The sequence below is a fragment of the Oncorhynchus masou genome, unplaced genomic scaffold (assembly GCF_036934945.1).
Source record: "Oncorhynchus masou masou isolate Uvic2021 unplaced genomic scaffold, UVic_Omas_1.1 unplaced_scaffold_1356, whole genome shotgun sequence".
Classification (NCBI taxonomy): Eukaryota; Metazoa; Chordata; class Actinopteri; order Salmoniformes; family Salmonidae; genus Oncorhynchus; species Oncorhynchus masou.
In genome coordinates this window covers 87,717-101,823 of record NW_027003455.1, presented here as the reverse complement: position 1 = coordinate 101,823, position 14,107 = coordinate 87,717, and positions in this window count along the sequence as shown.

Sequence of the window (14,107 nt, the reverse complement as noted above, 5' to 3'; positions counted from 1 at the left end):
TGCATGCCCAGAAAGTAGAATTGAGTGCAAGAAATGAAGTGTCAGGTACGCATCTCCCTGCTCACAGTATACTTGCCTCTACACTCGTAATGCACCTGTGCTTGCGCAATATAATCTCTGTGTGCTCCCAAATCTACAGTGACCATGTTTACATGCACACCAATATTCCAGTCATGAGAAGCCTGGATAAGATGCTTGGGATATGCTGATTGTAGGTTATGTCAACACCTTATCCTGTTCACAGTTTTTCACCAGCTCTGTTTGGCATATCATGGGTGTTGTGATGTCTCAATCTGATTGGGCAAACCAATCACTGAAAAAAGAAGACTATACCTGCGCAGTTCCATCCGCCATAATAATTCCATCATTATTTAGAATTTTACACTGTACTGGACCGTATATCCTACTGGCTTAGGCTGCTTTCACCCATAATTTAGATACATTTCTGCTTAGAATTTCCGACATTTGGTAAGCCATATATCTTGGGACATTTGGTAGGCCATTTGTTTGTCAACTATAGTTAGATACATTGAAGAGAAGCTGTGTCTTAACTTGTGGCCAAGAAGACTAAATCAATTAGTTTTCACCAGATTGTCTTACATTGATCTAATGAATGTGTTTAGTAATCTAGTTAACACCGGTGAAGTTGACTTGTTTCCTTTAGGGAACGGGGAGAAAAAGCATGAACTCCAACAGTGGAAAGATAGTTGGACATTTTGCACAGGAACAATCAGTTTGACTGGTTTTAAGGAAATTGAAAGTTGAGAACTAAGAAACAAGTTTCTGATAAGACAGTTTGTCTTGGGTGCATATTTTATGTGGTCTGCTTGAATAAGTGTCAAAGATCTCGCATTCACCTTTTCTCAGAGATGCTGAAAGAAATCAGATTTCTCCACACCTGTTCCCGAGACAAATTTAACATTTGTTGTATAATTTTGCAGGGGTTAATATTATATTAGTCTACTTGTGAGAGGGTATAGGCCTACAGTCAGTCTCCACATTTGGGTTAGTATTCCATGTGTTTCACCCTAACCTCATGACCAAACACACGCTGCTGGAATGAGCAGCAGAGAACTGGAAGGAAAGGCGGCCAAATGAGGTGTTGGCTTTGGGGATGATCAGTGTGATATTCCTGCTAGAACGTGTTATCGTGACCAGTGAACTGAGATAAGGCGGAGCTTTACCTAGCATAGACTTATAGATGACCTGGAGCCAGTGTGTCTGGCCACGAATATGTTGTGAAGGCCAGCCAACTAGAGCATACAGGTCGCAGTGGTGGGTGGTATAAGGTGATTTGGTAACAAAACGGATGGCACTGTGATAAATTGCATCAGTTTGCTGAGTAGCGTGTTCAAATAAAATTTCAAATACAATTTATTTATATAGCTGTTTGTACATCAGCTGATATCTCAAAGTGCTGTACAGAAACCCCCAAACAGCAAGCAATGCAGGTGTAGAAGCACGGTGGCTAGGAAAACTCCCTAGAAAGGCCAAAACCTAGGAAGAAACCTAGAGAGGAACCAGGCTATAAGGGGTGGCGAAAAGAGAACATGGCCAAGATGTTCAAATGTTCATAAATTACCAGCAGGATCAAATAATAATAATCACAGGCAGAACAGTTAAGACTGTAGCAGCAGCACAGCCAGGTGGACTGAGGACAGCAAGGAGTCATCATGCCAGGTAGTCCTGATGCATGGTCCTAGGGCTCAGGTCCTCTGAGAGAGCGAGAGAAAGAATTAGAGAGGGCATAAATAGAGGCTTAAATTCACACAGGACACCGGATAAGACAGAAGAAGTACTCAGATATAACAAACTGACCCTAGCCCCACGACACATAAACTGTTGGAAGCTATTTTGTAGATGACATCGCCAAAGTCGAGGATCGGTAGGATAGTCAGTTTTACTAGGGTAAGTTTGGCGGCATGAGTGAAGGAGGCTTTGTTGCGAAATAGAAAGCCGATTCTAGATTTTGATTTTGGATTGGAGATGTTTTAATATGAGTCTGGAAGGAGAGTTTACAGTCTAGCCAGACACCTAGGTATTTATAGTTGTCCACATATTCTAGGTCGGAACCATCCAGGGTAGTGTTGATAGTCGGGCGGGCGGGCGGGTGCGGGCAGCGAACGGTTGAAAAGCATGCATTTGGTTTTACTAGCGTTGAAGAGCAGTTGGAGGCCACGGAAGGAGTGTTGTATGGCATTGAAACTTGTTTGGAGGTTAGATAGCACAAAGATTGGGAGGAGGAGGGTCCATTTTTGTTCATAAACATTTTAAAAAATTTAAGAGGACCTCACACTTACATCTGATAACATAGATGTTGAATCTCTTTTCATATAAATTCCCTCCTGTTCATTTCTTGGTGGTAATTGGATGCATCTGTCGGTCACACATTTCTGACATTGGTATTTTCATTGATATCCTTGCATCAACCTTGGATTTGATTAATAATGAAGATAACAATGTGTTTTCTGTTGTGTGATTACAACATAAATATATTTAAATGTGAGAACCACAGACTGGCATGACTTTCTGAATAGTTCATACACCATATATCCCTATCCCCTCATCTATACCCCCACAGACTGGCATGACTTTCTGAATAGTTCATACACCATATATCCCTATCCCCTCATCTATACGCCCACAGACTGACATGACTTTCTGAATAGTTCATACACCATATATCCCTATCCCCTCATCTATACGCCCAGACTGGCATGACTTTCTGAATAGTTCATACACCATATATCCCTATCCCCTCATCTATACGCCCACAGACTGGCATGACTTTCTGAATAGTTCATACACCAGATATCCCTATCCCCTCATCTATACGCCCACAGACTGACCTGTTCATCTAGCTCCCTTATTGATCATACTCTCCTATTCATTGAATAATGTGGCTGATAAAGGTATTCTTTATGCTGACATTTGTGACCACTTTCCAACTTTCCACTTCTCTTTGGCAGCTGGAAATGAACAGATGGGAATGATTAGTAGCATTAAATCTAGAATATTGAACTAAAGTAATTGGGAGCGCTTTAAGAGGTTGATTGATATTGTTTATAAATAAAATTATAATCAGCCCGATGTGGAGTCTGCTTACCAGACTTTCTCATCTTTCAACTCTGTATTTCACCACTGCTTTCCCTTAGTTAAACCATGTAAGAGAGTAACAGAAGGATTCTGGAAACCTTGGTTCACAACCGGTATCAAAACACACCCAAAATAATACATACAACTAGTTGAATAAAAGGTTCCTCTCAAATCCCTCTCCCCTGAATTCTGAAAATAACAAAAAGACCAATTTCCTAAAATTTCTAAACCTGTTTTTGCTTTGTCATCATGGGGTATAATGTATAGGTTGAATATAAATTTAAAAAAATCAATTTTAGAATCAATTTTAGGCTGTAACGTAACAATGTAGAATTTTTGCTTGTTTGTTATGATGGAATTGATCCTGTAAGTGGCAGTATTACTATCCAGTCTCTCTCTCAACAGATGCTGTGAGGTGGATCAGACCAGGTGCCACGGTTCCTCTGTCTCCTCTGCTCAGTGGGATGAGGTAGTAGGTTGGATAGTTTTAGGGTTACACCCACACTGGGAGATAACTGTACAACCTACTGTCTTTCTCAATGTGTCACCCACCAAGGATACTACAGTCAATCTCCTCTTATGGTCATTGTAAAAGATAATATTCTGAACACATTTGCTGTGGTGTTTTGAGAATGAACAGGAAGAAATCAATAAAGTACATTATGAAATAATTGTCTATCTGCTGAGGCGTTGTGAGGTAGTAGATTGTATTGTTGTGGGGTAGTGATTTTACCCTGATCAGAAGATAACTGTACAATCTATTGCCTTCCCTGACCAGCAGAACAACTACTCTCAGGCAGCCATGTTTTTCTGTTCTCTGTTATGACCATAGCTTCCACTCATATCCACACTAGAACAACCTTTCAGAAGCTCTAGTCTATCTTGGTTAGGGTTAGCGTACTTGCCTCTGTGTCAAGGGACCCTGGTTGGAACATGTATCATTGATAAATGTATACAGTTCTGTGGCGTGGTTATCATTCTGTCAAGGCCCTCTTTCAAAACCAACTACCTGCTGTACTAGCTGAGGCCATACTGTACTAGGGGCTGACTAGCTGAGACTATACTGTACTAGGTGTCAGGACCCGGTTACGAACCTGGGTCTCCGGAGTGAGAAACAGTCACTTAACCAACTGAGCCACGAATAGTCAGCAGAACCCAGAAGATGAGGCAGACACAGCAGTACTTAAGACGGTGTATTTAATAAAGTAAAAATGAGAAGTCCTTCAATACAAAAATTGCAAATCCAAAAGGTGGTAGGAATAGCACAAAAAAGCCTCACAGAGATACTCAAAAACAAAATTCCACAAGAGCATCCACCGGAATCGACAAGAATACACAGAACACTAGGGCTGGGTGCTAACATACAAACACAGAGCACAGAACTGAGGGAAACTAAGGGTTTAAATACAATCAGGGGAAACGAGGCACAGGTGCAAATAATAATGGGGAACAAGGGAAAAAACATAAGGTCAAAAAGCACAATGGGGGCATCTAGTGACCAAAACCCGGAACAACCCTGGCCAAATCCTGACAGAATCCCCCCCCTAGGAACGGCTCCTGACGTTCCTACCAGCTCTCTCAGGGTGGAGGGCCCTGAACTGACGAATGCGGTCAGGGTCCAGGATGTCTTTGGCAGGAACCCAGGAGCGCTCCTCGGGACCGTAGCCTTCCCAGTCCACCAGATACTGCCAGGACCGCTGCACCCGGCGGGAATCCAGTATCCGATGGACGGTATAAGCCGGCTGGCCTCCAATGACACGAGGCGGAGGGGGAGGTCTGTCTGCCGGGACAAGAGGAGAAAAAACAACAGGTTTTAACAATGAAATGTGAAATGTGGGATTAATCTTAAGGGATCTGGGTAAGTGTAAGCGATAAGAAACTGGGTTAACTCTCCTGGCAACCTTGAAGGGACCGATGTATTTTTGGGACAGCTTGCGAGACTCCACCCGTAGAGGTAAGTCTCTTGTGGAGAGCCAGACTCTCTGGCCGGGGCGCAGGGTAGGCCCGGGACGGCGACGTCTGTTGGCTTGTTGTTGGTACCTCTGTGAGGAACGCATAAGATTAAGACGGGTCTTCCTCCACATAAGCCGACAGCGTCTGACAAACTTCCAGGCGGAAGGCACTCTGACTTCTGCCTCCTGGTCCGGGAACAATGGAGCATAGCCAAACTGACACTCGTGCGGGGACATACCAGTGGAGGAGGAGCGCAAGGTGTTGTGCGCGTATTCGGCCCAAACAATAAAGGATGACCATGTGGACGGGTTGTCACGAGTCATACATCGGAGGGTGGTTTCCAGCTCTTGATTCATCCTCTCTGTTTGGCCATTGGACTCCGGATGGTACCCTGAAGATAGACTGGCAGAAGCCCCCATGAGTTGGCAGAAGGCCTTCCAAAACCTTTGAGGCAAACTGGGGACCTCTGTCAGAAACCATATCTTGAGGAATGCCGAAGACTCGGAACACATGATTAATTACCAACTCAGCCGTTTCCTTGGCAGAAGGTAACTTAGTCAGAGGGACGAACCTGGCCGCCTTTGAAAACCTGTCGATTATGACTAGGATAGTAGTATTGCCATGGGATGGAGGAAGTCCAGTAATAAAGTCCAATGAGATATGGGACCAGGGTCTGTGGGGAACAGGTAAAGGGTGAAGGAGTCCTTGAGTGCGGAGGTGAGAAGATTTGCCCTGGCAGCACACGGGACAGGCATTGACGAAAGTGGCAACGTCTTCTCTTATGGTAGGCCACCAGAACTTACGCTGGATGAACTCCAAGGTGTGACCTACGCCCGGATGACAGGTGAGGCGAGAGGAGTGCCCCCACAGAAGGACCTGAGTCCTCACTGCCTTGGGGACAAACAACCGATTGGCAGGACCTCCTTTCGGGTCCGGTTCGCTAGCTTGAGCACGTCTCACGGTATCCTCAACTTGCCACGAGATCGAGCCACAATCTTAGCAGCAGGAAGGACAGGCATGTCCGTGTCATCTCGAATGGCAGGAGTGTAGACTCGGGACAGGGCATCCGGTTTGAGATTCTTCGACCCGGGCCGATAGGTGAGGATAAACTGGAATCGATTGAAGAAAAGAGACCATCTAGCTTGTCTAGAGTTCAACCGCTTCGCCTGCTGGATATACTCCAGATTTTTGTGGTCCGTAAGCACTTGAAACGGGTGAGAAGCCCCCTCGAGCCAGTGTCTCCATTCCTTCAATGCCATCTTAACCGCTAGGAGTTCACGATCCCCACATCGTAGTTCCTCTCAGTCGGGGTAAGCCGGTGTGAGAAGAAAGCGCACGGATGAAGCTTCTTGTCTTCACCCCTCTGAGACAGGACAGCTCCAACACCAACCTCTGATGCGTCTACCTCCACCACAAATGGTTCATCCGTAGTCGGTAGTATCAGGATGGGAGCAGAGAGAACGCGCTGCTTGAGTCCTTGGAAGGCCATCTCAGCTTCTCTTCCCCACAAAAACCTTGCATTTCCACCCTTGGTTAAAGCTGAGAGAGGGCTGCCACCAAGCTGAAGTTCTTGATGAACTTGCGGTAAAAGTTTGTGAAGCCCAGGAAACGCTGAACTTCCTTAACGGATTTGGGGGTGGGCCAATCCGCTACCGCCCCTACCTTCCTGGGGTCCATTTGGACTCGACCGGGTTCCACTACAAATCCCAGGAATTGTACTCGGGATGAATGGAATTCACATTTTTCCGGCTTAACGTACAGATGGCTGTCCAGGAGGCGTTTGAGTACTTGTCTGACATGCTTAGTGTGTTCTTGAAGGGAGCTCGAAAAGATGAGGATGTCATCCAAGTAAACGAACACAAATATGTTAAGCATATCCCTAAGCACATCGTTTATGAGCGCTTGGAACACCGCTGGGGGCGTTGGTCAGGCCGAAGGGCATCACCAAGTATTCATAGTGACCAGTAGGCGTGTTGAAAGCGGTCTTCCACTCGTCACCAGGTCTGATCCGCACAAGATGGTATGCGTTCCGCAGGTCAAGCTTAGTGAAACAACTGCTTCCTGGAGCAGCTCGAAGGCTGTGGCCATAAGGGGTAGCGGGTAACGGTTACGGACGGTTATGGCATTGAGTCCCCGGTAGTCGATGCAAGGACGTAATCCACCGTCTTTCTTGGCCACAAAGAAAAACCCTGCTCCCGCCGGGAGGTGGATGGACGCATGAGGCCTGCTTCCAGAGCGTCCTTGATGTAGGTATCCATAGCAGCTCGTTCGGGTGGAGATAGGGAAAAGATCCGACCCCTGGGGGCAAGTGCCCGGAAACAGGTCGATGGGGCAATCGTAAGGTCTATGGGGTGGTAGCATGGTGGCCCTCTGTTTGCTAAACACCAGTTTGAGGTCATGGTAACACTCGGGAACTCGGGTCAGGTCGATGGATTCTAAAGACTCGGGAGTAGAACTCGGGGAATTCTGGAAAATACAAGTAGCTTGGCACGTAGGACCCCACTGCTTGATAGTGCCCATAGACCAGTCGATGTGAGGGTTATGGCTGTGAAGCCAGGGGTATCCAAGGACGAGAGGGAACTCGGAACAGGAGATCAAATGAAAGTTCATCAATTCCTGGTGTTGTGAAACTGAAAGTCGCAAGGAGGTAGTGACATGAGTGACAAGTCCAGATCCCAAAGGGCTTCCATCCAATGTAGTGACCCTCATGGGTTCACTTAGAGGTTCAGAGGGAACGCCATTCTCCTTCGCCCAGACACCATCCATGAAGTTACCTGCGGCTCCAGAGTCTACCAAGGCTTGAAGGTGAAGCTTGTGGTTGTCCCAGGAGAGGGTGACTGGAATGAGCAGACGGGAGTTGGACGGATGGGAGGAGGTTATGTTTCCCGTTACAGTTCCCCCGGTCTGTACGGGACAGAGCGTTTCCCTGGAGCCCGGGACACGTGGAACGGAAATGGCCCGGTTTGCCGCAATATAGACAGCGTCGCTCCTCATCCGGCGGTCTCTCTCAGCCTGGGAGATGCGTCCAATCTGCATGGGTTCCGATGGAGCCAGCGAGGATAAAGGTGGGGACTCGGAGCTGGGACTGATAGGGGCTAGAGGTCTACGGTTGAGTTCTCTCTCAGACGCTGGTCAATGCGTGAGGCCAACTTGATCAGGGACTCGAGATTGTCCGGTGGTTCCCGAGTGGCCAGTTCATCTTGGATAGTGTCGGAAAGGCCTTTCAGAAAGCACACCGTGAGCGCCTCGTTGTTCCAGCCACTTGCTGCTGCCACCGTGCGGAACTGGATGGCATAGTCCGTCACGCTGCGCCAACCTTGGTGGAGAGTCAGGAGCTGTTTGGCTGAGTCAGAACCACTGCTTGGGCCTTGAAACACTCGTTTGAATTCCTCAGCAAAGGCAGAGTAGCTGGCACAGCAGGAACTATGGGCATCCCACACAGCAGTAGCCCAGGCCAGGGCTTTTTCCGACAGCAGGGTGATGATATAAGCGATCTTAGACCGGTCGGTGGGAAACGACGAGGGTTGTAGCTCAAAGGAGAGAGAACATTGGGTGAGAAACCCTTTACAAGCACTTGGATCACCTGAGAACCGTTGGGGAGGTGGAAGACGAGGTTCAGCCAGGGGGTTAACTGCCATGGGTACGTGAATCTGAGGTACTGGGACGGGAACTGTTGCCGGGGTAAGACGATCAGATATTTGCTTAATGGAAGTCAGCATCTCCGACAGAAGATGAGAATGTCTAGCCATTAAGGCCTCTTGCTGAACCAGGGCGGCTTCGTGGCGTTGGACAGTCTCCTGGTGGTGGGACAGCATGGCAAAAAGGTCCTGGGAACTGGCTGCCTCTGGGTTCATTTTTGGCTCTGTGTTTCTGTCAGGAGGAGAAGGAGAAGTCCTTCAATACAAAAATTGCAAATCCAAAAGGTGGTAGGAATAGCACAAAAAAGCCTCACAGAGATACTCAAAAACAAAATTCCACAAGAGCATCCACCGGAATCGACAAGAATACACAGAACACTAGGGCTGGGTGCTAACATACAAACACAGAGCACAGAACTGAGGGAAACTAAGGGTTTAAATACAATCAGGGGAAACGAGGCACAGGTGCAAATAATAATGGGGAACAAGGGAAAAAACATAAGGTCAAAAAGCACAATGGGGGCATCTAGTGACCAAAACCCGGAACAACCCTGGCCAAATCCTGACACTAGGGGCTGACTAGCTGAGGCCATACCGTACTAGGGGCTGACTAGCTGAGGCTATACTGTACTAGGGGCTGACTAGCTGAGGCTATACTGTACTAGGGGCTGACTAGCTGAGGCTATACTGTACTAGGGACTGACTAGCTGAGGTTATACTGTACTAGGGGCTGACTAGCTGAGGCTATACTGTACTAGGGGCTGACTAGCTGAGGCTATACTGTACTAGGGGCTGACTAGCTGAGGCTATACTGTATTAGGGGCTGACTAGCTGAGGGTATACTGTACTAGGGGCTGACTAGTTGAGGCTATACTGTACTAGGGGCTGACTAGCTGAGGATATACTGTACTACCTGCTCCAGAGCACTCAGGACTTCAGAATGGGGTGATGGTTCACTTTCCAACAGTACAATGATCCTAAGCACACAGCCAAGATCACGCAGGTGTGGCTTCGGGACAAGTCTCTGAATGTCCTTGAGTGGCCCAGCCAGAGCCCGGACTTGAACCCGATCGAACATCTCTGGAGAGACCTGAAAATAGCTGTGCAGTGACGCTCCCCATCCAACCTGACAGAGCTTGAGAGGAACTGCAGAGATGAATGTGAGAAACTCCCCAAATACAGGTGTGCCAAGTTTGTAGCGTCATACCCAAGAAGACTCTAGGCTGTAATCGCTGCCAAAGGTGCTTCAACAAAGTACTAAGTAAAGGGTCTCAATACTTATGTAATTGTGATATTTATTTTATTTTATATAAATTAATGTCTAAACCAGTTTTTGCTTTTTCATTATGGGTTATTGTGTGTAGATTGAGGGGGGAAACAAGGTATATTTCTGTTGCTTCAGAAATGTATTTTCTGCATGTTCCATTTTGGTGTAGAGTTACGCTACTGTTCAAACGTTTGGAGTCACTTAGAAATGTCTTTGTTTTTGAAAGAAAAGGAAAAAATATAAATATATACACATACTGTAGCGACCTGTACTTACCAGTACCCAGTGTTTGCTGGGTCCGACATGCCAATCAACCTGCTATCTGCCAATCACGGGAATGACTGGAATGTTCTGATGCCGGGCATCCTGGCAGAGTGGCGTGGAGGGGGGTTGGAAGTTAAGACCAGGTTTAGCCATTGTTCTTTCTCTTACGTCTGGCCTTCACAAGAGAAGGTCACGGTTGGCTTGTGGGGTATCTTTCGTTTATTTGTCGTGGGCTACGGCCAAACAGTAGCCTGTGTGAAGTTGGGTTAATAAACCGTCAATTCGTAAACTCAACCCTCTGTCTGGACAATTGTTCCTTTATGATCTAGTCAGGTCATTACAACACATACACATGCCCACATATACATTAATGCTCAAAAGTTTTGGCTTCCGTGTTTTTGAAAGAAACGCAAATTTTTTTTCCATTAAAAGAGCATCAAATTGTTCAGAAATACAGTGTAGACATTGTTAATGTTGTAAATGTCTATTGTAGCTGGAAATGGCAGATTAAAAAATAAATAATAATAATATCTACATAGATGTATAGAGGCCCATTATCAGCACTCATGTGTTTCAATGGCACGTTGTGTTAGCTAATCCAAGTGTATACTTTTAAAAGGCTAATTGATCATTAGAAAACTGCAAAAGAGTTATGTTAGCACATTGGAAAACTGTTGTTCTGATTAAAGAAGCAATAAAACTGGCCTTCTTTAGACTAGTTGAGTATCTGGAGCATCAGCATTTGTGGGTTCGATTACAGGCTCAAAATGGCCAGAAACAAAAATGTTTTTCCTGAAACTCGTCAGTCTGTTCTTGTTCTGAGAAATGAAGGCTATTCCATGTGAGAAATTGCCAAGAAACTTAAGATCTGGTACAACGCTGTGTACTAGTTTGAGGTGAGGGAGAAAGTGTGGTGGAACAAGTTTTGTTAGCATTGTTAAGTATCTTGCTATAGTAGCTGGATCTAATGATCTGTTAGCTAACCAGAGAAATGTTGAGCAACATTAGCCTACTCATGTGATCAAATAATTGAGTTTATGGTGTGAAAATTGGCTGGCAAATGAAGTCAGACAGCGAACGTTACAACATCAGATGAGCTGACATTAGTAACCGAACCAATTTGCTATAGTATTAACTGGTAGCATTATACGACTCCTTGCCGTTCCTCAAGTTATAACGTGTTAGTTGCTTACTGGACCCTGCACTGTGTGAAATGTTAACTAGTTATAGTTAGCTAACGAACTAACTACTATCTGTGAACTAATGTTTTCCCTCTACACTATGTGGTTAATTTTCAGAATGAGATAATTAGGTTTTCTAGGTTAGTCTATGGCTGTCTGAAGTGGTTCTCAATCAGAGGCAGGTGTTTATCGTTGTCACTGATTGGGAACCATATTTAGGCAGCCATATTCTTTGAGTGTTTCGTGGGTGATTGTCCTTGTTCCTGTTCTGTGTTAGTTTACACCAGTATAGGCTGTTTTCGGTTTTCACATTACATTTGTTGTTTTTGTATTTGATTAGTGTTTACTTTGTTTCATTAAACATGAATCACAATAGCCATGCCGCATTTTGGTCCGAATCTCCTTCACCTAAAGAAAACCGTTACAGTTATCCTCCATGATTTAACAATGGAAATAAGTCCCAGACTGTATAGTGTGTTATCATCCATGATTTAACAATGGAAATAAGTCCCAGACTGTATTGTGTGTTATCCTCCATGATTTAACAATGGAAATAAGTCCCAGACTGTATTGTGTGTTATCCTCCATGATTTAACAATGGAAATAAGTCCCAGACTGTATTGTGTGTTATCATCCATGATTTAACAATGGAAATAAGTCCCAGACTGTATTGTGTGTTATCCTCCGTGATTTAACAATGGAAATATGTCCCAGACTGTATTACGTGTTATCCTCCATGATTTAACAATGGAAATAAGTCCCAGACTGTATTGTGTGTTATCCTCCGTGATTTAACAATGGAAATAAGTCCCAGACTGTATTGTGTGTTATCCTCCATGATTTAACAATGGAAATAAGTCCCAGACTGTATTGTGTGTTATCCTCCATGATTTAACAATGGAAATAAGTCCCAGACTGTATTGTGTGTTATCCTCCATGATTTAACAATGGAAATATGTCCCAGACTGTATTGTGTGTTATCCTCCATGATTTAACAATGGAAATAAGTCCCAGACTGTATAGTGTGTTATCCTCCATGATTTAACAATGGAAATAAGTCCCAGACTGTATTGTGTGTTATCATCCATGATTTAACAATGGAAATAAGTCCCAGACTGTATTGTGTTATCCTCCGTGATTTAACAATGGAAATAAGTCCCAGACTGTTGTGTGTTATCCTCCGTTATTTAACAATGGAAATAAGTCCCAGACTGTATTGTGTGTTATCCTCCGTGATTTAACAATGGAAATAAGTCCCAGACTGTATTGTGTGTTATCCTCCGTGATTTAACAATGGAAATAAGTCCCAGACTGTATTGTGTGTTATCCTCCATGATTTAACAATGGAAATAAGTCCCAGACTGTATTGTGTGTTATCCTCCGTGATTTAACAATGGAAATAAGTCCCAGACTGTATTGTGTGTTATCCTCCGTGATTTAACAATGGAAATAAGTCCCAGACTGTATTGTGTGTTATCATCCATGATTTAACAATGGAAATAAGTCCCAGACTGTATTGTGTGTTATCCTCCTTGATTTAACAATGTAAACAAGTCCCAGACTGTATTGTGTGTTATCCTCCATGATTTAACAATGGAAATATGTCCCAGACTGTATTACGTGTTATCCTCCATGATTTAACAATGGGAATGCATCCCAGACTGTATTGTGTGTTATCCTCCGTGATTTAACAATCGAAATAAGTCCCAGACTGTATAGTGTGTTATCCTCCATGATTTAACAATGGAAATAAGTCCCAGACTGTATTGTGTGTTATCCTCCGTGATTTAACAATGGAAATAAGTCCCAGACTGTATTGTGTGTTATCCTCCGTGATTTAACAATCGAAATAAGTCCCAGACTGTATAGTGTGTTATCCTCCATGATTTAACAATGGAAATAAGTCCCAGACTGTATTGTGTGTTATCCTCCATGATTTAACAATCAAAATAAGTCCCAGACTGTATAGTGTGTTATCCTCCATGATTTAACAATGGAAATAAGTCCCAGACTGTATTGTGTGTTATCCTCCATGATTTAACAATGGAAATATGTCCCAGACTGTATTGTGTGTTATCCTCAATGATTTAACAATGGAAATAAGTCCCAGACTGTATTGTGTGTTATCCTCCATGATTTAACAATGGGAATGCATCCCAGACTGTATTGTGTGTTATCCTCAATGATTTAACAATGGAAATAAGTCCCAGACTGTATTGTATGTTATCCTCCATGATTTAACAATGGAAATAAGTCCCAGACTGTATTGTGTGTTATCATCCATGATTTAACAATGGAAATAAGTCCCAGACTGTATTGTATGTTATCCTCCATGATTTAACAATGGAAAGAAGTCCCAGACTGTATTGTGTGTTATCCTCAATGATTTAACAATGGAAATATGTCCCAGACTGTATAGTATGTTATCCTCCATGATTTAACAATGAGAATGCATCCCAGACTGTATTGTGTGTTATCCTCAATGATTTAACAATGGAAATATGTCCCAGACTGTATTGTGTGTTATCCTCCATGATTTAACAATGGGAATGCATCCCAGACTGTATTGTGTGTTATCCTCAATGATTTAACAATGGAAATAAGTCCCAGACTGTATTGTGTGTTATCCTCCATGATTTAACAATGGAAATATGTCCCAGACTGTATTGTGTGTTATCCTCCATGATTTAACAATGGGAATGCATCCC